Source organism: Oncorhynchus gorbuscha, linkage group LG11, assembly GCF_021184085.1.
Source record: "Oncorhynchus gorbuscha isolate QuinsamMale2020 ecotype Even-year linkage group LG11, OgorEven_v1.0, whole genome shotgun sequence".
Lineage (NCBI taxonomy): Eukaryota > Metazoa > Chordata > Actinopteri > Salmoniformes > Salmonidae > Oncorhynchus > Oncorhynchus gorbuscha.
In genome coordinates, this window is record NC_060183.1 from 85,376,492 (window position 1) to 85,399,297 (window position 22,806).

Here is a 22,806-nt window from a genome sequence, read left to right on the forward strand (position 1 = left end):
GAGCGTATAGAGCTAGAACACAGAGCGTATAGAGCTAGAACACAGAGTGTATAGAGCTAGAACACAGAGCGTATAGAACTAGAACACAGAGCGTATAGAGCTAGAACACAGAGCGTATAGAGCTAGAACACAGAGCGTATAGAGCTAGAACACAGAGCGTATAGAGCTAGAACACAGAGTGTATAGAACTAGAACACAGAGTGTATAGAACTAGAACACAGAGCGTATAGAGCTAGAACACAGAGTGTATAGAACTAGAACACAGAGCGTATAGAGCTAGAACACAGAGCGTATAGAACTAGAACACAGAGTGTATAGAACTAGAACACAGAGTGTATAGAACTAGAACACAGAGTGTATAGAACTAGAACACAGAGCGTATAGAGCTAGAACACAGAGCGTATAGAGCTAGAACACAGAGCGTATAGAGCTAGAACACAGAGTGTATAGAGCTAGAACACAGAGCGTATAGAGCTAGAACACAGAGCGTATAGAGCTAGAACACAGAGTGTATAGAGCTAGAACACAGAGCGTATAGAGCTAGAACACAGAGCGTATAGAGCTAGAACACAGAGCGTATAGAACTAGAACACAGAGCGTATAGAGCTAGAACACAGAGCGTATAGAGCTAGAACACAGAGTGTATAGAGCTAGAACACAGAGCGTATAGAGCTAGAACACAAAGCGTATAGAGCTAGAACACAGAAGATAGATCTACAACACCAAGGATACAGCTAGAACACTGAGGATACATCTAGAACACTAAGGATACATCTAGAACACTGAGGATACATCTAGAACACTGAGGATACATCTACAACACTGAGGATACATCTACAACACTGAGGATACATCTACAACACCGAGGATACATCTAGAACACTGAGGATACATCTAGAACACGGAGCGTATAGAGCTAGAACACAGAGCGTATAGAACTAGAACACAGAGTGTATAGAACTAGAACACAGAGTGTATAGAGCTAGAACACAGAGTGTATAGAGCTAGAACACAGAGCGTATAGAGCTAGAACACAGAGCGTATAGAGCTAGAACACAGAGCGTATAGAGCTAGAACACAGAGCGTATAGAGCTAGAACACAGAGTGTATAGAACTAGAACACAGAGCGTATAGAACTAGAACACAGAGCGTATAGAACTAGAACACAGAGCGTATAGAGCTAGAACACAGAGCGTATAGAACTAGAACACAGAGCGTATAGAGCTAGAACACAAAGCGTATAGAGCTAGAACACAGAGCGTATAGAGCTAGAACACAGAGCGTATAGAGCTAGAACACAGAGCGTATAGAACTAGAACACAGAGCGTATAGAACTAGAACACAGAGCGTATAGAGCTAGAACACAGAGCGTATAGAGCTAGAACACAGAGCGTATAGAGCTAGAACACAGAGCGTATAGAACTAGAACACAGAGCGTATAGAACTAGAACACAGAGCGTATAGAACTAGAACACAGAGCGTATAGAGCTAGAACACAGAGTGTATAGAACTAGAACACAGAGCGTATAGAGCTAGAACACAGAGCGTATAGAGCTAGAACACAGAGCGTATAGAGCTAGAACACAGAGTGTATAGAGCTAGAACACAGAGTGTATAGAGCTAGAACACAGAGTGTATAGAGCTAGAACACAGAGCGTATAGAACTAGAACACAGAGCGTATAGAACTAGAACACAGAGCGTATAGAACTAGAACACAGAGCGTATAGAACTAGAACACAGAGTGTATAGAACTAGAACACAGAGTGTATAGAGCTAGAACACAGAGCGTATAGAACTAGAACACAGAGCGTATAGAACTAGAACACAGAGCGTATAGAACTAGAACACAGAGCGTATAGAGCTAGAACACAGAGCGTATAGAACTAGAACACAGAGCGTATAGAACTAGAACACAGAGCGTATAGAGCTAGAACACAGAGTGTATAGAGCTAGAACACAGAGCGTATAGAGCTAGAACACAGAGTGTATAGAGCTAGAACACAGAGTGTATAGAGCTAGAACACAGAGCGTATAGAGCTAGAACACAGAGCGTATAGAGCTAGAACACAGAGTGTATAGAGCTAGAACACAGAGTGTATAGAGCTAGAACACAGAGTGTATAGAGCTAGAACACAGAGTGTATAGAGCTAGAACACAGAGCGTATAGAACTAGAACACAGAGCGTATAGAACTAGAACACAGAGTGTATAGAGCTAGAACACAGAGTGTATAGAACTAGAACACAGAGCGTATAGAGCTAGAACACAGAGCGTATAGAGCTAGAACACAGAGCGTATAGAGCTAGAACACAGAGTGTATAGAGCTAGAACACAGAGTGTATAGAGCTAGAACACAGAGTGTATAGAGCTAGAACACAGAGCGTATAGAACTAGAACACAGAGCGTATAGAACTAGAACACAGAGCGTATAGAGCTAGAACACAGAGCGTATAGAGCTAGAACACAGAGTGTATAGAGCTAGAACACAGAGTGTATAGAGCTAGAACACAGAGTGTATAGAGCTAGAACACAGAGTGTATAGAGCTAGAACACAGAGCGTATAGAACTAGAACACAGAGCGTATAGAGCTAGAACACAGAGTGTATAGAGCTAGAACACAGAGCGTATAGAGCTAGAACACAGAGTGTATAGAGCTAGAACACAGAGTGTATAGAACTAGAACACAGAGCGTATAGAGCTAGAACACAGAGTGTATAGAACTAGAACACAGAGCGTATAGAACTAGAACACAGAGCGTATAGAGCTAGAACACAGAGTGTATAGAGCTAGAACACAGAGTGTATAGAACTAGAACACAGAGCGTATAGAGCTAGAACACAGAGTGTATAGAACTAGAACACAGAGCGTATAGAACTAGAACACAGAGTGTATAGAGCTAGAACACAGAGCATATAGAGCTAGAATACAGAGCGTATAGAACTAGAACACAGAGTGTATAGAACTAGAACACAGAGCGTATAGAGCTAGAACACAAAGCGTATAGAGCTAGAACACAGAGCGTATAGAACTAGAACACAGAGCGTATAGAGCTAGAACACAGAGCGTATAGAACTAGAACACAGAGTGTATAGAGCTAGAACACAGAGCGTATAGAACTAGAACACAGAGCGTATAGAGCTAGAACACAGAGCGTATAGAACTAGAACACAGAGCGTATAGAGCTAGAACACAGAGCGTATAGAGCTAGAACACAGAGTGTATAGAGCTAGAACACAGAGCGTATAGAACTAGAACACAGAGCGTATAGAGCTAGAACACAGAGCGTATAGAACTAGAACACAGAGCGTATAGAGCTAGAACACAGAGCGTATAGAACTAGAACACAGAGTGTATAGAACTAGAACACAGAGTGTATAGAACTAGAACACAGAGTGTATAGAGCTAGAACACAGAGTGTATAGAGCTAGAACACAGAGCGTATAGAGCTAGAACACAGAGTGTATAGAGCTAGAACACAGAGTGTATAGAGCTAGAACACAGAGTGTATAGAGCTAGAACACAGAGTGTATAGAACTAGAACACAGAGTGTATAGAACTAGAACACAGAGCGTATAGAGCTAGAACACAGAGCGTATAGAGCTAGAACACAGAGCGTATAGAACTAGAACACAGAGCGTATAGAACTAGAACACAGAGCGTATAGAACTAGAACACAGAGTGTATAGAACTAGAACACAGAGTGTATAGAGCTAGAACACAGAGCGTATAGAACTAGAACACAGAGCGTATAGAACTAGAACACAGAGTGTATAGAGCTAGAACACAGAGCGTATAGAGCTCTACCTTCCACACATCTCTACCTTCCATTAATCTCTCCCTTCCACACATCTCTACCTTCCTCACATCTCTACCTTCCTCACATCTCTCCCTTCCTCACATCTCTCCCTTCCTCACATCTCTACCTTCCTCACATATCTACCTTCGACACATCTCTCAATTCCACACATCTCTCCCTTCCACACATCTCTACCTTCCACACATCTCTACCTTCCTCTAATCTCTACCTTCCAAACATCTCTACCTTCCAAACATCTCTACCTTCCTCTAATCTCTCCCTTCCACACATCTCTACCTTTTTTCACATCTCTCCCTTCCACACATCTCTACCTTCCACACATCTCTACCTTCCTCACATCTCTACCTTTTTTCACATCTCTACCTTCCATTAATCTCTCCCTTCCACACATCTCTACCTTCCACACATCTCTACCTTCCACACATCTCTACCTTCCACACATCTCTACCTTCCTCACATCTCTCCCTTCCTCACATCTCTACCTTCCACACATCTCTACCTTCCTCACATCTCTACCTTCCATTAATCTCTCCCTTCCACACATCTCTACCTTCCACACATCTCTACCTTCCACACATCTCTACCTTCCACACATCTCTCCCTTCCACACATCTCTCCCTTCCACACATCTCTCCCTTCCACACATCTCTACCTTCCACACATCTCTACCTTCCACACATCTCTACCTTCCACACATCTCTACCTTCCACACATCTCTACCTTTTTTCACATCTCTCCCTTCCACACATCTCTACCTTCCTCTAATCTCTCCCTTCCACACATCTCTACCTTCCTCACATCTCTACCTTCCACACATCTCTCCGTTCCACACATCTCTACCTTCCACACATCTCTAACTTCCACACATCTCTACCTTCCTCACATCTCTCCCTTCCACACATCTCTACCTTCCACACATCTCTACCTTCCACACATCTCTACCTTCCACACATCTCTACCTTCCACACATCTCTACCTTCCACACATCTCTACCTTCCTCACATCTCTACCTTCCTCACATCTCTACCTTCCTCACATCTCTCCCTTCCACACATCTCTCCCTTCCACACATCTCTCCCTTCCACACATCTCTACCTTCCTCTTTCTTCCTATTGTCCTGGTCCCAGATCTGTCTACCTATTGTCCTGGTCCCAGATCTGTCTCCCCATTGTCCAGGTCCCAGATCTGTCTCCCTATTGTCCTGGTCCTAGATCTGTCTTCCTATTGTCCCGGTCCCAGATCTGTCTTCCTATTGTCCCGGTCGCAGATCTGTCTCCCTATTGTCCCGGTCCCAGATCTGTCTCCCCATTGTCCTGGTCCCAGATCTGTCTCCCCATTGCCCTGGTCCCAGATCTGTCTCCCCATTGTCCTGGTCCCAGATCTGTCTTCCCATTGTCCTGGTCCCAGATCTGTCTCCCCATTGTCCAGGTCCCAGATCTGTCTTCCTATTGTCCTGGTCCCAGATCTGTCTTCCTATTGTCCTGGTCCCAGATCTGTCTCCCCATTGTCCTGGTCCTAGATCTGTCTCCCCATTGTCCTGGTCCCAGATCTGTCTCCCCAGTGTCCAGGTCCCAGATCTGTCTTCCTATTGTCCTGGTCCCAGATCTTTTTGCTTCCGTTTCCTTCCCAGTGAACACGACCCTGACGTGGGTTTATGAAAGTGCTTTTTGCTTCCGTTTCCTTCCCAGTGAACACGACCCTGACGTGGGTTTATGAAAGGGATTTATGCTTCCGTTTCCTTCCCAGTGAACACGACCCTGACGTGGGTTTATGAAAGGGATTTATGCTTCCGTTTCCTTCCCAGTGAACACGACCCTGACGTGGGTTTATGAAAGGGCTTTATGCTTCCGTTTCCTTCCCAGTGAACACGACCCTGACGTGGGTTTATGAAAGGGCTTTTGCTTCCGTTTCCTTCCCAGTGAACACGACCCTGACGTGGGTTTATGAAAGGGCTTTTGCTTCCGTTTCCTTCCCAGTGAACACGACCCTGACGTGGGTTTATGAAAGGGCTTTTGCTTCCGTTTCCTTCCCAGTGAACACGACCCTGACGTGGGTTTATGAAAGGGCTTTATGCTTCCGTTTCCTTCCCAGTGAACACGACCCTGACGTGGGTTTATGAAAGGGCTTTTTGCTTCCGTTTCCTTCCCAGTGAACACGACCCTGACGTGGGTTTATGAAAGGGCTTTTTGCTTCCGTTTCCTTCCCAGTGAACACGACCCTGACGTGGGTTTATGAAAGGGCTTTTTGCTTCCGTTTCCTTCCCAGTGAACACGACCCTGACGTGGGTTTATGAAAGGGCTTTTTGCTTCCGTTTCCTTCCCAGTGAACACGACCCTGATCACGGCTCTGATCGCTGGTAAGAAAGAAACTGACCTCAGGTATCCATTTGTTTTGAAGTTGGAAGAAGAAACTGACTGATGAGCTGAACAGACCAACAGAGACCGCACGCACGCACGCACGCACGCACGCACGCACGCACGCACGCACGCACGCACGCACGCACGCACGCACGCACGCACGCACGCACGCACGCACGCACACACACACACACACACACACACACACACACACACACACACACACACACACACACACACACACACACACACACACACACACACACACACACACACACACACACACACACACACACACACACACACACACACACACAATGAGAGAGCACGAGTGAGGAAGAGAGAGAGACCATCAGGTCCGTGTAAATTAGAAGCTAAACTCAAATCAAATCAAATGTATTTATAAAGCCCTTCTTACATCAGCTGATATCTCAAAGTGCTGTACAGAAACCCAGCCCCAAACAGCAAGCAATGCAGATGTAGAAGCATGGTGGCTAGTAAAAACTCCCTAGCAAGGCAGGAACCTAGGAAGAAACCTAGAGAGGAACCAGGCTCTGAGGGGTGGCCAGTCCTCTTCTGGCTGTGCCGGGTAGACCAGAGGAACCAGGCTCTGAGGGGTGACCAGTCCTCTACTGGCTGTACTGGGTAGAGTGGAACCAGGCTCTGAGGGGTGGCCAGTCCTCTACTGACTGTACTGGGTAGACCAGAGGAACCAGGCTCTGAGGGGTGACCAGTCCTCTACTGGCTCTACTGGGTAGACCAGAGGAACCAGGCTCTGAGGGGTGGCCAGTCCTCTTCTGGCTGTACTGGGTAGACCAGAGGAACCAGGCTCTGAGGGGTGACCAGTCCTCTTCTGGCTGTACTGGGTAGACCAGAGGAACCAGGCTCTGAGGGGTGGCCAGTCCTCTTCTGGCTGTACTGGGTAGACCAGAGGAACCAGGCTCTGAGGGGTGGCCAGTTCTGTTCTGGCTGTGCTGGAAACACTGCTCAGTTCTCAGGATCAGAACAGATGTTTCTGTGTTCAGATACATCTACATGACAGCTAGAATAGAGGACTACAGGATGTTACATTTTATCTAAACTTCTCCAAAAACAGAACAAAATCAACACTGCATGTATGAGTGCAACTGTCAGTGGTGTCCAGCAACAGTCAGTTCCTGTGTATGTGTGTACCTGTGAATAGTGTCCCCCTGACAGTTCCTGTGTATGTGTGTACCTGTGAATAGTGTCCCCCAGTCAGTTTGCTCCTTTGTGTGTACCTGTGAATAGTGTCCTCCAGTCTCTTCCCCTGCTCTTCGTCTTTCTCCAGCTGTTGTCTTCGTCCATCGTCTTCGTCGTTAGTTCCAGGGGTCGTGCCTTGTAGGAGCCAGCGCTCTCTCATGGCTTTAGACTAAAGGTGAGAGGCAAGAGGGAGAATATATTAAAAACAAATAACATAATAATCATAACAAATATTTCTCATGGTTTAAGACTGGACACAAGAGACAGGTGAGGACAATCATTCAGAGGATCCATCCAACCAAACTGTGTCATAAAGCAGTCTCCATTAGAGAAGCGAAGACACTAATAGGCTCAAATATCCCATCTAGTAGGTCCACTAAAGATCTATCCAATTAGAGTTGGCCTCCAGGGTCTGGGGTTGAGAGACTTGGGAGAGAGGAGAGGAGAGGAGAGGAGAGGAGAACGGACAGACAGACGGAGAACGGACGGACGGACGGACGGACGGACGGACGGACGGACGGACCGACGGACCGACGGACCGACGGACCGACGGACCGACGGACCGACGGACCGACGGACCGACGGACCGACGGACCGACGGACCGACGGACCGACGGACGGACAGACAGACAGACAGACAGACAGACAGACAGACAGACAGACAGACAGACAGACAGACAGACAGACAGACAGACAGACAGACAGACAGACAGACAGACAGACAGACAGACAGACAGACAGACAGACATTCTGGGGCTCTACAGATTGAGAGGAAAGGGTTACCAGTGTATTCACCATGGACACACAGAGACACGCAGAGACACCCGGAGACACACAGAGACACAGAAACACACAGAGACACACGGAGAGACACACAGAGATGCACAGACACACAGAGAGTCACACAGAGAGACACAGAGACACACAGAGAGACACACAGAGACACACAGAGTACAACCCTAAATCCGTAAACATGGGCACCCTCATAGACATTATCCTGACCAACTTGCTCTCCAAATACACCTCCACTGTTTTCAATTAGGATCTCAGCGATCACTGCCTCATTGCCTGTATCCGCTATGGGCCCGCGGTCAATCGACCACACTTCATCACTGTCAAATGCTCCCTAAAACACCTCTGCGAGCAAGCATTTCTTATCGACCTGGACCAAGTATCCTGGAAGGATATTGATCTCATCCCGTCAGTAGAGGATGCCTGGTCATTCTTTAAAAGTAATTTCGTCACCATCCTAGATAAGCATGCTCCATTCAAAAATGCAGAACCAAGAACAGATTGGTTCACTCCAGACCTGACTGCCCTCGACCAGCACAAAAACATCCTGTGGCAGACTGCATTAGCATCGAATAGCCCCTGTGATATGCAACTTTTCGGGGAAGTAAGGAACCAATACACAGTCAGTTTCTAAAAGCCTTTGCTTTCCTAACAGAAATCATCATCTCTAACTCCAAAAAGGTCTGGACACTAAAGTCCATGGAGAATAAGAGCACCTCCTCCCAGCTGCCCACTGCACTGAGGCTAGGAAACACTGTAAAGTCCATGGAGAATAAGAGCACCTCCTCCCAGCTGGCCACTGCACTGAGGCTAGGAAACACTGTAAAGTCCATGGAGAATAAGAGCACCTCCTCCCAGCTGCCCACTGCACTGAGGCTAGGAAACACTGTAAAGTCCATGGAGAATAAGAGCACCTCCTCCCAGCTGCCCACTGCACTGAGGCTAGGAAACACTGTAAAGTCCATGGAGAATAAGAGCACCTCCTCCCAGCTGCCCACTGCACTGAGGCTAGGAAACACTGTAAAGTCCATGGAGAATAAGAGCACCTCCTCCCAGCTGCCCACTGCTCTGAGGCTAGGAAACACTGTAAAGTCCATGGAGAATAAGAGCACCTCCTCCCAGCTGCCCACTGCACTGAGGCTAGGAAACACTGTAAAGTCCATGGAGAACAAGAGCACCTCCTCCCAGCTGCCCACTGCTCTGAGGCTAGGAAACACTGTAAAGTCCATGGAGAACAAGAGCACCTCCTCCCAGCTGCCCACTGCTCTGAGGCTAGGAAACACTGTCACCACCGATAAATCCATGATAATCAAGAATTTCAATAAGCATTTCTCAACGGCTGGCCATGCTTTCCTCCTGGCTACCCCAACCCCGGTCAACAGCTCTGCACACCCCACAGCTACTTGCCCAAGACTCCTCAGCTTCTCCTTCACCCAAATCCAGATAGCAGATGTTCTGAAAGAGCTGCAAAACCTGGACCAGTACAAATCAGCTGGGCTAGACAATCTGGACCCTCTTTTTCTAAAAATATCCGCCGCCATTGTTGCAACCCCTATAACCAGCCTGTTCAACCTCTCTTTCATATCGTCTGAGATCCCCAAGGATTGGAAAGCTGCCGCAGTCATCCCCCTCTTCAAAGGGGGTGACACCCTAGACATAAACTGTTACAGACCTATATCCATCCTGCCCTGCCTATCTAAAGTCTTCAAAAGCCAAGTTAATCGACAGATCACTGACCATTTCAAATCCAACCGTACCTTCTCCGCTGTGCAATCTGGTTTCCGAGCGGGTCATGGGTGCACCTCAGCCACGCTCAAGGTACTAAACGATATAATAACCACCATCAATAAAAGACAGTACTGTGCAGCCGTCTTCATCGACCTGGCCAAGGCTTTCGACTCTGTCAATCACCATATTCTTATCGGCAGAATCAATAGCCTTGGTTTCTCTAATGACTGCCTCGCCTGGTTCACCAACTACTTTGCAGACAGAGTTCAGTGTGTCAAATCGGAGGACCTGTTGTCCGGACCTCTGGCAGTCTCTATGGGGGTTCCACAGGGTTCAATTCTCGGGCCGACTCTTTTCTCTGTATATATAAATGATGTCGCTCTTGCAAAATCAAATCTAGAGTCGGCTTTCTATTTCGCAAAACAAAGCCTCCTTCACTCACGCCGCAAAACTTATCCTAGTAAAACTGACTATCCTACCGATCCTCAACTTCGGCGATGTCATCTACAAAATAGCTTCCAATACTCTACTCAGCAAACTGGATGCAGTCTTATCACAGTGCCATCCGTTTGGTCACCAAAGCCTCTTTAAACATCAACTATTTGAGCAGCTAACTGATCGCTGCAGCTGTACACAGTCCATCTGTAAATAGCCCTCCCCATCTACCTACCTCATCCCCATACTGTTTTTATTCTATTTACTTTTCTGCTCTTTTGCACACCAGTATCTCTACTTGAACATCATCATCTGCTCATTTATCACCCAGTGTTAATCTGCTAAATTGTAATCATTCGCTCCTATGGCCTATTTATTGCCTACCTCCTCATGCCTTTTGCACACACTGCATATAGACTTTCCTTTTTCTACTGTTTCACTGACTTGTTTATTGTGTTACTCCATGTGTAACTGAGTTGTTGTTTGTGTCGAACTGCTTTGCTTTATCTTAGCCAGGTCGCAGTTGTAAATGAGAACTCAACTGGTTAACCTCTTCAACCTATGGGGGCGCTATGTCATTACTGTCCTACCTGGTTAACCTCTTCAACGCTATGTCATTATTGGTTACCTGGTTAAATAAAGGTGGGGAGAACAACAACAACAACCTCTGTGACCATCAGTGAGATTAGTGGGGGGAGGGGGGACATTATGAGCCCAGATTGACTGATTGCCCCCATCACATATTAATGTGTTTGCATTGTTGACTGTTTGGCATCAACCTGCTTTCTGGTCTACAGATGGAGACAAATGGATCAAATCACTCACTCACTTAATTTAATTAATTACATAAACTCATTGAAGTCCAAATAAGAGCGAGGTTGAGAGGAGCTAAGCTGGTTCATCCCCGGAGAAACTCTTCTTTGTGTAAATCTCTCTGTGTTTATTCTGTCTCACAGAGCTGATGTTGTTATAGTCGCGGGTTTATCACACTGTCTACATCGCAGAGGGTTTGTCAACAGACGAACATTTTCTCTGGAGAACAGAGGGAACATAGACTCTCTTCAGGTGCAGCTGAATTTGATTATGTGAGATGTAATTGCCATTAAATGTTGGACACATTTGCAAAAGGGTAATTTACGATCTCCTGCACGGCAACCAACCGCTGGGCATCTGATAAAACCAGCTCAGTCCCGAATGGCAACCTATTCTCTATAGTGCACTATCGTTGACCAGGGCCCTCAGGGCTCTGGCTGAAAGTAACGAACTATAGACACTAGTAAATAGGGAACCATTTGGGACTCATACACAGTCAGCTCTAAATGTGGGTAGTGTTAAAAGGACTGGAATGAGAGAAACTCCTCTGGATTCTGACTGGCCCTCTATCTGTGGGAAATCTGTGTTCTGACTGCCTCTATCTGTGGGAAATCTGTGTTCTGACTGCCTCTATCTGTGGGAAATCTGTGTTCTGACTGCCTCTATCTGTGGGAAATCTGTGTTCTGACTGCCTCTATCTGTGGGAAATCTGTGTTCTGATTGGCTCTATCTGTGGGAAATCTGTGTTCTGACTGCCTCTCTATCTGTGGGAAATCTGTGTTCTGACTGCCTCTATCTGTGGGAAATCTGGGTTCTGGTGAAATGCCATACAGAGCCTTCAGAAGCTATTCGCACCTCTTGCCTTTTTCCACATTTTGTTGTGTTACAGAATAAATGGAGATGTTTTGTCACTGGCCTACACACAATACCCCATAATGGGGCAGGTATCCTAGTGGGGCAGCAGGTAGCCTAGTGGTTAGAGCAGTGGACTAGTAACCGAAAGGTTGCAAGATTGAATCCTCAAGGTGAAAATCTGTCGTTCTGACCCTGAACAAGGCAGTTATCCTACTGTTTCTAGGCCGTCATTGTAAATAAGAATGTGTTCTTAACTGACTTGCCTGGTTAAATATGCTTGAAGTCCGGCCTGGTTGTAGTTTGCTGACAATAAGCAGTACAGTTCTATTGGCTAATCCTGGTCTATTGTTAGATTTCTCTCATAATAGCAGATCATACAGTAGGTGACATATATGTGTCACACACACACACACACACACACACACACACACACACACACACACGCACGCACGCACGCACGCACGCACGCACGCACGCACACACACACACACACACACACGCACGCACGCACTCACGCGCTCAAATGAAATCTGTCAGTCTGCACATTGACCTCATAGTCATTGTATAATTTCAAATCCAAAGTGCTGGAGTCAAACCGTAGTCACTGAGTTTACCTTGAGATGTTGAAGCTGCAGCACCAGATCGTCCAGCTGTCTCCTTTTGTCCTCTATTTCTGACTGTCTTTTCCTTTTCTCCTGTAAAACAACACAACACTTGATGGCCAAAAGATCCTGGTTAAATTCCTATGTAGTGTTCTGACTTCCAGGCACTACAGGGTTGTGGTCAAAAGTTTAAGTTTCAACTTTTACTAGTCGTATGTACAGAATGCACATGGTATACAGCGTTCAACGAAGTGTGTGTATTATACAGGGTGGTCGTGGAGGGTGTGTGTGTGTGTGTGTGTGTATTATACAGGGTGGTCGTGGAGGGTGTGTGTGTGTGTGTGTGTGTGTATTATACAGGGTGGTCGTGGAGGGTGTGTGTGTGTGTGTGTGTGTATTATACAGGGTGGTCGTGGAGGGTGTGTGTGTGTGTGTGTATTATACAGGGTGGTCGTGGAGGGTGTGTGTGTATACAGGGTGGTCGTGGAGGGTGTGTGTGTGTGTGTGTGTGTGTATTATACAGGGTGGTCGTGGAGGGTGTGTGTGTGTGTGTATTATACAGGGTGGTCGTGGAGGGTGTGTGTGTGTGTGTATTATACAGGGTGGACATGGAGGGTGTGTGTGTGTGTGTGCGTGTGCGTGTGCGTGCGTGCGTGCGTGCGTGCGTGTGTGTGTGTGTGTGTGTGTGTGTGTGTGTGCGTGTTGTAGAGGGTGTGTGTGTGTGTGTGTGTGTGTGTGTGTGTGTGTGTGTGTGTGTGTGTGTGTGTGTGTATGTGCGTGTTGTAGAGGGTGTGTGTGTGTGTGTTGTAGAGGGTGTGTGTGTGTTGTAGAGGGTGTGTGTGTGTGTGTTGTAGAGGGTGTGTGTGTGTGTTGTAGAGGGTGTGTGTGTGTGTGTGTTGTAGAGGGTGTGTGTGTGTGTTGTAGAGGGTGTGTGTGTGCGTGTTGTAGAGGGTGTGTGTGTTGGTCGTGGAGAGAGAATTAAGCATCAGATGAAGGGTAATTCTAACCTCAATCAGAACAGAGACCAGATGGAGGACAGCCATGTTACTTCACTAGATGGATTCTCTGACTAATAGTTCTGGTCCAGCCAAACAGTGCTGTAGACTTGACACCCGGTTCCCTTAGAGCACAGACTGTATGTTGTCAGGGTCTGTGAATGTGCATTTCTCAGCATTAGAGGATTCCATGTGATTCCAGCTGTCAGAACTAAATGTCTGTTTAGTTTATGTATTGTAGCGATGGTGAATGGACATGTGTTCAGCCCACCGCCTGATTGCCAGATGTTCCTTATCATGTCGGGTATGGAGAGATAGTGTGTGTGAGAGAGAGTTGAAGGACAGCTCCTAGACAGCTACTAGACAACTCCTAGACAGCTCCTAGACAACTCATAGACAACTCATAGACAACTCCTAGACAACTCCTAGACAACTCTGAGACAGCTCATAGACAACTCCTAGACAAATCCTAGACAGCTACTGGACAGCTCCTAGACAGCTCCTAGACAGCTCCTAGACAACTCCTAGACAACTCCGAGACAACTCCTAGACAGCTCCTAGACAACTCATAGACAGCTCCTAGACAACTCCTAGACAGCTCCGAGACAACTCCTAGACAGCTCCTAGACAACTCATAGACAACTCATAGACAACTCCTAGACAGCTACTAGACAACTCATAGACAGGCCCTAGACAACTCATAGACAACTCATAGACAGCTCCTAGACAGCTCCTAGACAACTCATAGACAACTCCTAGACAGCTACTAGACAACTCATAGACAGCTCCTAGACAACTCATAGACAACTCATAGACAGCTCCTAGACAACTCATAGACAACTCATAGACAACTCCTAGACAGCTACTAGACAGCTACTAGACAACTCATAGACAGCTCCTAGACAACTCATAGACAACTCATAGACAGCTACTAGACAACTCATAGACAACTCCGAGACAACTCCTAGACAGCTACTAGACAACTCATAGACAGCTACTAGACAACTCATAGACAACTCTCCTCTGGAAGGTACCATATTGAGGTCTCTTACCCACACACTGCACTGCACACACTGCACTGCACTGCACACACACACACTGCACTGCACTGCACTGCACACACACACGCACGCACACACGCACACACGCACGCACGCACGCACACACACACACACACACACACACACACACACACACACACACACACACACACACACACACACACACACACACACACAGACAGCCCTCAACATCTTCCGTGTGTGTAGAGCTGCCTGGACTCTTATTGTGTGTGTGTGTGTGTGTGTGTGTGTGTGTGTGTGTGTGTGTGTGTGTGTGTGTGTGTGTGTGTGTGTGTGTGTGTGTGTGTGTGTGTGTGTGTGTGTGTGTGTGTGTGTGTGTGTGTGTGTGTGTGTGGTGTGTGGTGTTTGTGTGTGTTTGTGTGGACTCCAGCAGCCCTGTGGACCTTCCAAACTCCCCTTGCTCTCTGGCTAGTGATTCAAAGTGTTGAATTATACTTCCTGTCCTGACTAACCCCTCCCCCACAGTTAAATGTCCTGGCTAACCCCTCCCTCACAGTTCAATGTCCTTACTAGCCCCTCCCCACAGTATTAACCACACTGTACAAACCACACGGTGTTAACCACACGGACCTCTTTACAACATACATCTATACAACAGACCTCTTTACAACAGGACCTCTTTACAACATAACCTCTTTACAACAGACATCTTTACAACAGGACCTCTTTACAACAGGACCTCTTTACAACATAACCTCTTTACAACAGGACCTCTTTACAACAGGACCTCTTTACAACAGGACCTCTTTACAACAGGACCTCTTTACAACAGGACCTCTTTACAACAGGACCTCTTTACAACAGACCTCTTTACAACAGGACCTCTTTACAACAGGACCTCTTTACAACAGGACCTCTTTACAACAGACCTCTTTACAACAGGACCTCTTTACAACAGGACCTCTTTACAACAGACATCTTTACAACAGGACCTCTTTACAACAGGACCTCTTTACAACAGGACATCTTTACAACAGGACCTCTTTACAACAGGACCTCTTTACAACAGGACCTCTTTACAACAGACCTCTTTACAACAGGACCTCTTTACAACAGGGCTTCATTGTTTGGGTCTCTGTTTCTTGGTCTCAACACAGATCACAGCCCTGATCTCTCACTCTAATTAACTCTTTGCATTTAGCTGCTGCCCCAGTGGGTCCACTACACTACTTCTCATCAATGTCTGCTAACCACACCACTCTGCCCTGCTGCCCTGGGACACATGATCACATGATCTAGCCCTGGGAGGGCCACTCTGATGGGGGTGGGGGATACAAAATATCTGAACTCATGAGCAACTCATGCAATTCTACACATGTTGCCACAGGGTGGAGATAAATGCAGTTTTTTAAATATAATATCTGAGTGAGAGTGATAAATAGTAATTGGACCGTGATTACTACAGGTTTGGATAGCTGGCCATCTTATCAATGTAAAACAGCTTAGCTGACATGGCTAATTGAGCGTCTATCAGCGTCTGACACAACAAGAGGAAAACTGCTGATTCAGAACCACATTTCTAAATAGCACCTTGTGTTTTTTACTATTCTAACTCTGAACCGTATGTAGAGACCTCGACTGAGTCCGCCCCCCCCCCCCCCCATCATTTTTACAATTATTTTTTATCTGCGGTCCTACAAAAGGCAACAGTAAAACATGTCAGAACCTACTAGTACCAGGATGTAGAATGGGACAATAACTTTTATAGTATATGCATATGATTAGTATGTGTGGATAGAAAACAGTCAGACGTTTCTAAAACTGGTTAAATCATGGATTCACAACGAGTGTAGCTTTAATTCAGTACCCTGCATGTGTGTTTTAATGAACGTTTGAGTTTTAACGAGTGCTATTAGCATTTAGCGTAGTGCATTTGCATTTCCAGATGTCTAGATGGGACGCATGCGTCCCGGGTCGACCCAAGAGGGTCTATTACTATTTATCGACCCAACTTCAACGACTAATTTCTCTGAACTATGGGGGGGAAAAACATCACCAAATTCAATAAGAATGCATTACAAGCATTTCACTAGCAATAACATCTGCTAAATCATGTGTATGTGACCAATAACATTTGATTTGATTTGAAGAAACAATACTGCAAGGATAAAGCAGGAACAGCACCATCTAGTGGTCAAAACCTAGGGTGTGTGGGGGTCTGTGGGGTCCGGGGACTGTGGGGGGTCTGGGGGGTCTGGGGGTCTGGAGGTCTGGGGGTCTGGGGAGTGTGGGGGTATGTGGAGTGTGGGGGTCCGGGGAGTGTGGGGGGTTCTGTGGGGTCTGGAGGGGGAATTAGGAGTGTGGGGGTGTGGGGGTCCTTGGGGTGTGGGGGGTCCTTGGGGTGTGGGGGGTCCTTGGGTGACTGTTGACCATTTCTCTGGATTCCCTCCTCATGTATAACTCATTGTTAGACAAAATGTTGTCCAAGTCGGATGTTAGGTACTATAGTTATTTTATTAAAACAACAACACAATACTGTAAATAAAGTAATAGCACAGTATTTATTCCATTGTATACTTTTGTATTTTTTTCATATTGGCCAGTCACTAATTGGATGCATTAGTTAAAACTTCTTAGGGCTGAAATCCCGTTAATGGGATCGATATGACAACAGCCAGTGAAAGTGCATGGCGCCAAATTCAAAACAACAGAAATCTCATAATTAAAATTCTTCAAACATACAAGTACACATCAATTTACAGAAATACTCATCATAAATGTTGATGAAAATACAAGTGCAATAATCTGAGAACGGCACTCAAAAAACAAATAAATATATCCGCCATGTTGGAGTCAACATAAATCAGAAATAACATTTTAAATATTCCTTTACCTTTGATGATCTTCATCAGAATGCACTCCCAGGAATCCAAGTTCCACAATAAATGTTTGATTTGTTCGATAAAGTTCATAATTTTATGTCCAAATAGCTTCTTTTGTTAGGGCGTTTAGTACACAAATCCAAACGCGCGTGCACGTCCAGTTGAATGTCGGACAAAAAAAGTTATATTACAGTTCGTAGAAACTGAGTATAGAATCAATCTTCAGGATGTTTTTATCATAAATCTTCAATAACGTTCCAACCGGAGAATTCTTATGTCTATTAGCAACTGGGACTGAGGAGCAGGCAGTTTACTCTGGGCACCTATTTCATCCAAGCTACTCAATACTGCCCCCAGCTATAAGAAGTTAATGGTTTCCCGTATGTCTGTACTGCTGCTATCTGAGTCATTGAGAAGGGAACAGTTATTTTCCTAGTCATTATTGAATTGGTTTGGGTTAAGTTGGTTGGAGCTTGGCGCTTTAGTACCCTGTGTTTTAGTGCTCAGCTCTAAACCTCAGTCAGAAGCAAACCTGGGTTCAAACACTACTTAAAATATTTCAAATAGTTTCAGCATGTACTTTAGCCTGCCTGAAGTGCCAGGTGGACGGGGCTCACACGTTTTGGAAGTTTCCTATTGGTTTCATTGCAACATACAACCTCAATGAAGCTAATGTAAAGTATTACCAATGATATCCAATGGTATGTGAACCCAGGTTTGCATTGCAGTGCTATGGAAGTCTCTAGAGCTGTTACAGGCTGGATGATCGGCCAGCTGCACTCTGCGGCTTTATCACATGGTCCAATCAGCAGAGAGCTCCTTTCCCTCTATACCTCTAATTAACTGGCCTGAGGGGGAGGAGGGTGGATGTGTGTGTGTGCATATGCGTGTGGGTTGAGACCAGGGCAGCCATGCAGTCAGGCCTCGCTCCTCTCAAATCAAATCAAATCTTATTGGTCACATACACGTGTTTAGCAGATGTTATTGCTGGTGTAGCGAAATGCTTGTGTTTCTGGTTCCAACAGTGCAGTATCTAACAAATAACATCTAACAATTTCAGAACAATAGACACAATACACAAAAATCTAAAGTAAAGGAAAGGAATTTAGAATATGTAAATACGGGCCTCCCAAGTGGCTCAGTGGTCTACGGCAGTGCCAGCTGTGCCACTAGAGAACCTGGTTCGAGTCCAGGCTCAGTCGCAGCCGGCCACGACCGGGAGACCCATGGGGCGGCACACATTTGGCACAGCGTCGTCTGGCATAGGGAAGGGTTGTTCTTGTCCCGTCGCGCTCTAGCGACTCCTGTGGCTGGCTGGGGGCAATGCAGGCTGACACGGTCGTGTTGATACTAATGACTTCAAAACCCTTCAGAACACCCTCCTCAGAACACCCTCCTCAGAACACCTTCCTCAGAACACCCTCCTCAGAACACCCTCCTCAGAACACCCTCCTTAGAACACCCTCCTCAGAACACCCTCTTCAGAACACCCTCCTCAGAACACCCTCCTCAGAACACCCTCCTCAGAACACCCTCTTCAGAACACCCTCCTCAGAACACCCTCCTCAGAACACCCTCCTCAGAACACCCTCCTCAGAACACCCTCCTCAGAACACCCTCCTCAGAACACCCTCCTCAGAACACCCTCCTCAGAACACCCTCCTCAGAACACCCTCTTCAGAACACCCTCCTCAGAACACCCTCCTCAGAACACCCTCTTCAGAACACCCTCCTCAGAACACCCTCCTCAGAACACCCTCCTCAGAATCCTCTCCAAACCTTTCTTCGGACCACTTCAGACCTGCCACTACCCCATTCAGACCCCTTCTTCAGACCTCCTCCTACCCCCTTCAGGCCCCCCTTCAGACCCCTCCTAACCCCTCTTCACCCCAATCTGTCAGACCCCCTCCTACCCCCCATCCCCATTCCTTCTTCAACAGAGCCCCTGTTAGTGTTGTGGACTGGGGTAGGAGCTACACGCGGTATGGGACAAGCGTTTTGGGACAGGGGATAATTTTAGCAGCAGCTGTCACACTTGGCCTTCTCTACTCACACATAGTTTAGTTTGAGGGGTGTGGCCGTAGAGCATGTTGGAACTCTGGTCAGGTGGGCTAACCCTAACCCTAACCCTAACTCTACCCCTAAACCTAACCCTACCCTAATCCTAACCCTACCCTAACCCTACCCTCCTGTAAATTTTCTAACTTGCGCCTTTGAAAACTTTTGAATTTTCACTACCTCAAAGATCTTAGAGCAAAGATGGGAAATATATAATGTCACAACTGTCACGCCCTGACCTTAGGAATCATTTTAATTCTCTATTTAGTTAGGTCAGGGTGTGACTAGGGTGGGCAATCTATGTTTTCTATTTCTTTGTTGGCCTGGTATGGTTCCCAATCAGAGGCAACCCTGGGTCTATCGTTGTCTCTGATTGGAGATCATATTTAGGCAGCCTTTTCCCTCCTGTTGTTTGTGGGATCTTGTTTTTGTGTAGCTGCCTGTGAGCAGCACAGAACATCACGGTTCGTTCTCTTCGTTTTGTTTTTGGTGAGTTTCATATTTATTAAACATATTTAATAAATATTGATACAATTTATTGGAACGCTAAGTACGCTGCTCCTTGGCCCATTCATTCAGATGATCGTCACAACAACAAGGAAAGCTTGTTGGTAGATGTATGTTTTTGAAACAACCTCATCTGTTTACTTGATGTACTAGCTGGGAATTTCTTCTGGTGATATGATCCGGAAACACTTCTGGCCCTATTCACCTCTCAAGGCATTACAGAGTGACTGGTCTCCAGTAGTCAAATCTAATCAAACTGTATTTATACAGCACATTTCAGACATGGAATGCAACACAATGTGCTTCACAGGAAAAAACAAATGAAAACATTGAAAAGAACTAAAGGCTGGGGGCATAATAACTAAAAGCCATCTCTCCTGGTCTCTTGGTCCCCCTCAGGTTCTTTGGCAGGCTATTCCAGAGACTGAGGGCATAGTAATTAAAGGCTGTCTCTCCATGCCTCTTGGTCCCCCTCAGGTTCTCTGGCAGCTATTCCAGAGACTGAGGGCATAGTAATTAAAGGCTGTCTCTCCATGCCTCTTGGTCCCCCTCAGGTTCTCTGGCAGCTATTCCAGAGACTGAGGGCATAGTAATTAAAGGCTGTCTCTCCATGCCTCTTGGTCCCCCTCAGGTTCTCTGGCAGCTATTCCAGAGGCTGAGGGCATAGTAATTAAAGGCTGTCTCTCCATGCCTCTTGGTCCGAGGCTTTGGGATAGTTATAAGGCCAGTGCCAGAGGACCTGAGGAACATACTGGGTACATAACTTAAAAGTATGTCTGTATTTGGGCATTCTGTATTTTGCTGTTGACACATGGCTTTCTTGGGTAGACCAGACAGGAGAGCATTACAGTAGTCAAGCCTGCTTGTAATAAAATTATGGATGAGTCTCTCCATATCAGTCTGAGTAAAAATGTTTGTCTCGAAATGGTGTTCAGAATCTAAAATCACAACTAGGTTTTTTGACCTGGTGTTTTGTCTTTATTGCCTGTGGATTCAAATGTGCGGCCAGATTCTCGCTCTGTGCTTTGGCTCCAACAATAATTACCTTGGCCTTGTCAAGATTTAGCTGGAGGAAGTTGAGCCATCCCAGAGTATCTAGTATCTAGTAACCCTAACGGACTAGGAGTAACTAGAATCACACAGTAGTGGACCAGGACTAGGAGACTAGGATAGACTAGGACTAGGGGACTAGGATAGACTAGGACTAGGAGACTAGGATTAGAAGACTAGAATAGACTAGGATTAGGAGACTAGGATAGACAAGGACTATTAGACTAGGATAGACTAGGATTAGGAGACTAGGATAGACTAGGACTAGGATAGACCAGGACTAGGAGACTAGGATAGACTAGGACTAGGGGACTAGGATAGACAAGGAGACTAGGATTAGAAGACTAGAATAGACTAGGATAGACTACGACTGACATCCTGACCCACTCAAGCATGTGGTTAAATGTCACTGATAGTTGGTGTGGACCTGAGAGTCACACACACACACACACACACACACACACACACACACACACACACACACACACACACACACACACACACACACACACACACACACACACACACACACACACACACACACACACACACACACACACACACACACACACACACACACACATCTGTGTGAGCAATCGATACCTGCCCTAGTCACATGACTATTGTCGGCATCTCAAACATTCACCTATGTGGAGAACGTTAGCATTAGCAGCTAATAGTCCACATGACTATTTCAAAGGGGTCTTAAAATGTGTCTGTAACTGATTTACAGTATTAAAACACAGTTGAATGTGTCTGTAACTGATTTACAGTGTTAAAACACAGTTGAATGTGTCTGTAACTGATTTACAGTGTTGAAACACTGAGTTGAATGTGTCTGTAACTGATTTACAGTGTTGAAACACTGAGTTGAATGTGTCTGTAACTGATTTACAGTGTTAAAACACAGTTGAATGTGTCTGTAACTGATTACTTTAATTAGTTAAATGGTTCAAGCCAACCCAATCTCTGTTGATGTAAACTTTAATGCATCTTTTTTTTCTCCATTTTCTCCCCAATTTCGACCAATTGGTAGTTACAGTCTTGTCCTATCGCTGCAACTCCCACACGGACTCGGAGAGGTCTGTAATGATAAAAGCAGTCCCTCCAGCTGGTCCCAGTCTGCTGTTATATCAGCTGGTTGGATCCTAACGCTAAGACCTTCCAGCTGGTCCCAGTCTGTTATATCAGCGCTAAGACCTTCCAGCTGGTCCCAGTCTGTTATATCAGTGCTAAGACCTTCCAGCTGTTCCCAGTCTGTTATATCAGCTGGTTGGGTCCTAACACTAAGACCTTCCAGCTGGTCCCAGTCTGTTATATCAGCGCTAAGACCTTCCAGCTGGTCCCAGTCTGTTATATCAGCGCTAAGACCTTCCAGCTGTTCCCAGTCTGTTATATCAGCTGGTTGGATCCTAACACTAAGACCTTCCAGCTGGTCCCAGTCTGCTGTTATATCAGCTGGAGTGGGGGACATCTCTCTGTTAGGGGATAAGGGGGAGCGGTGTGTGTGTTTGTGTGTGTGCGTGTGTGTGTGTGTGTGTGTGGGGAACAATGGGAACATACACACATGCTCATCCCCAGAATATGTTGTCTATTTTGAAAGGATAAAGCTGAGAACATTAACAAGTTCACTACAATATGGAGGAAAATGAAACCAATATCGCTCCCTACG

The 22,806-nt window shown here is 46.1% G+C and overlaps 1 pseudogene; it reads right to left on the minus strand.

The window, feature by feature from the left end:
- LOC123989575 overlaps nucleotides 1-22,806 on the minus strand; it is a 144,737-nt pseudogene that overhangs the window by 84,228 nt on the left and 37,703 nt on the right.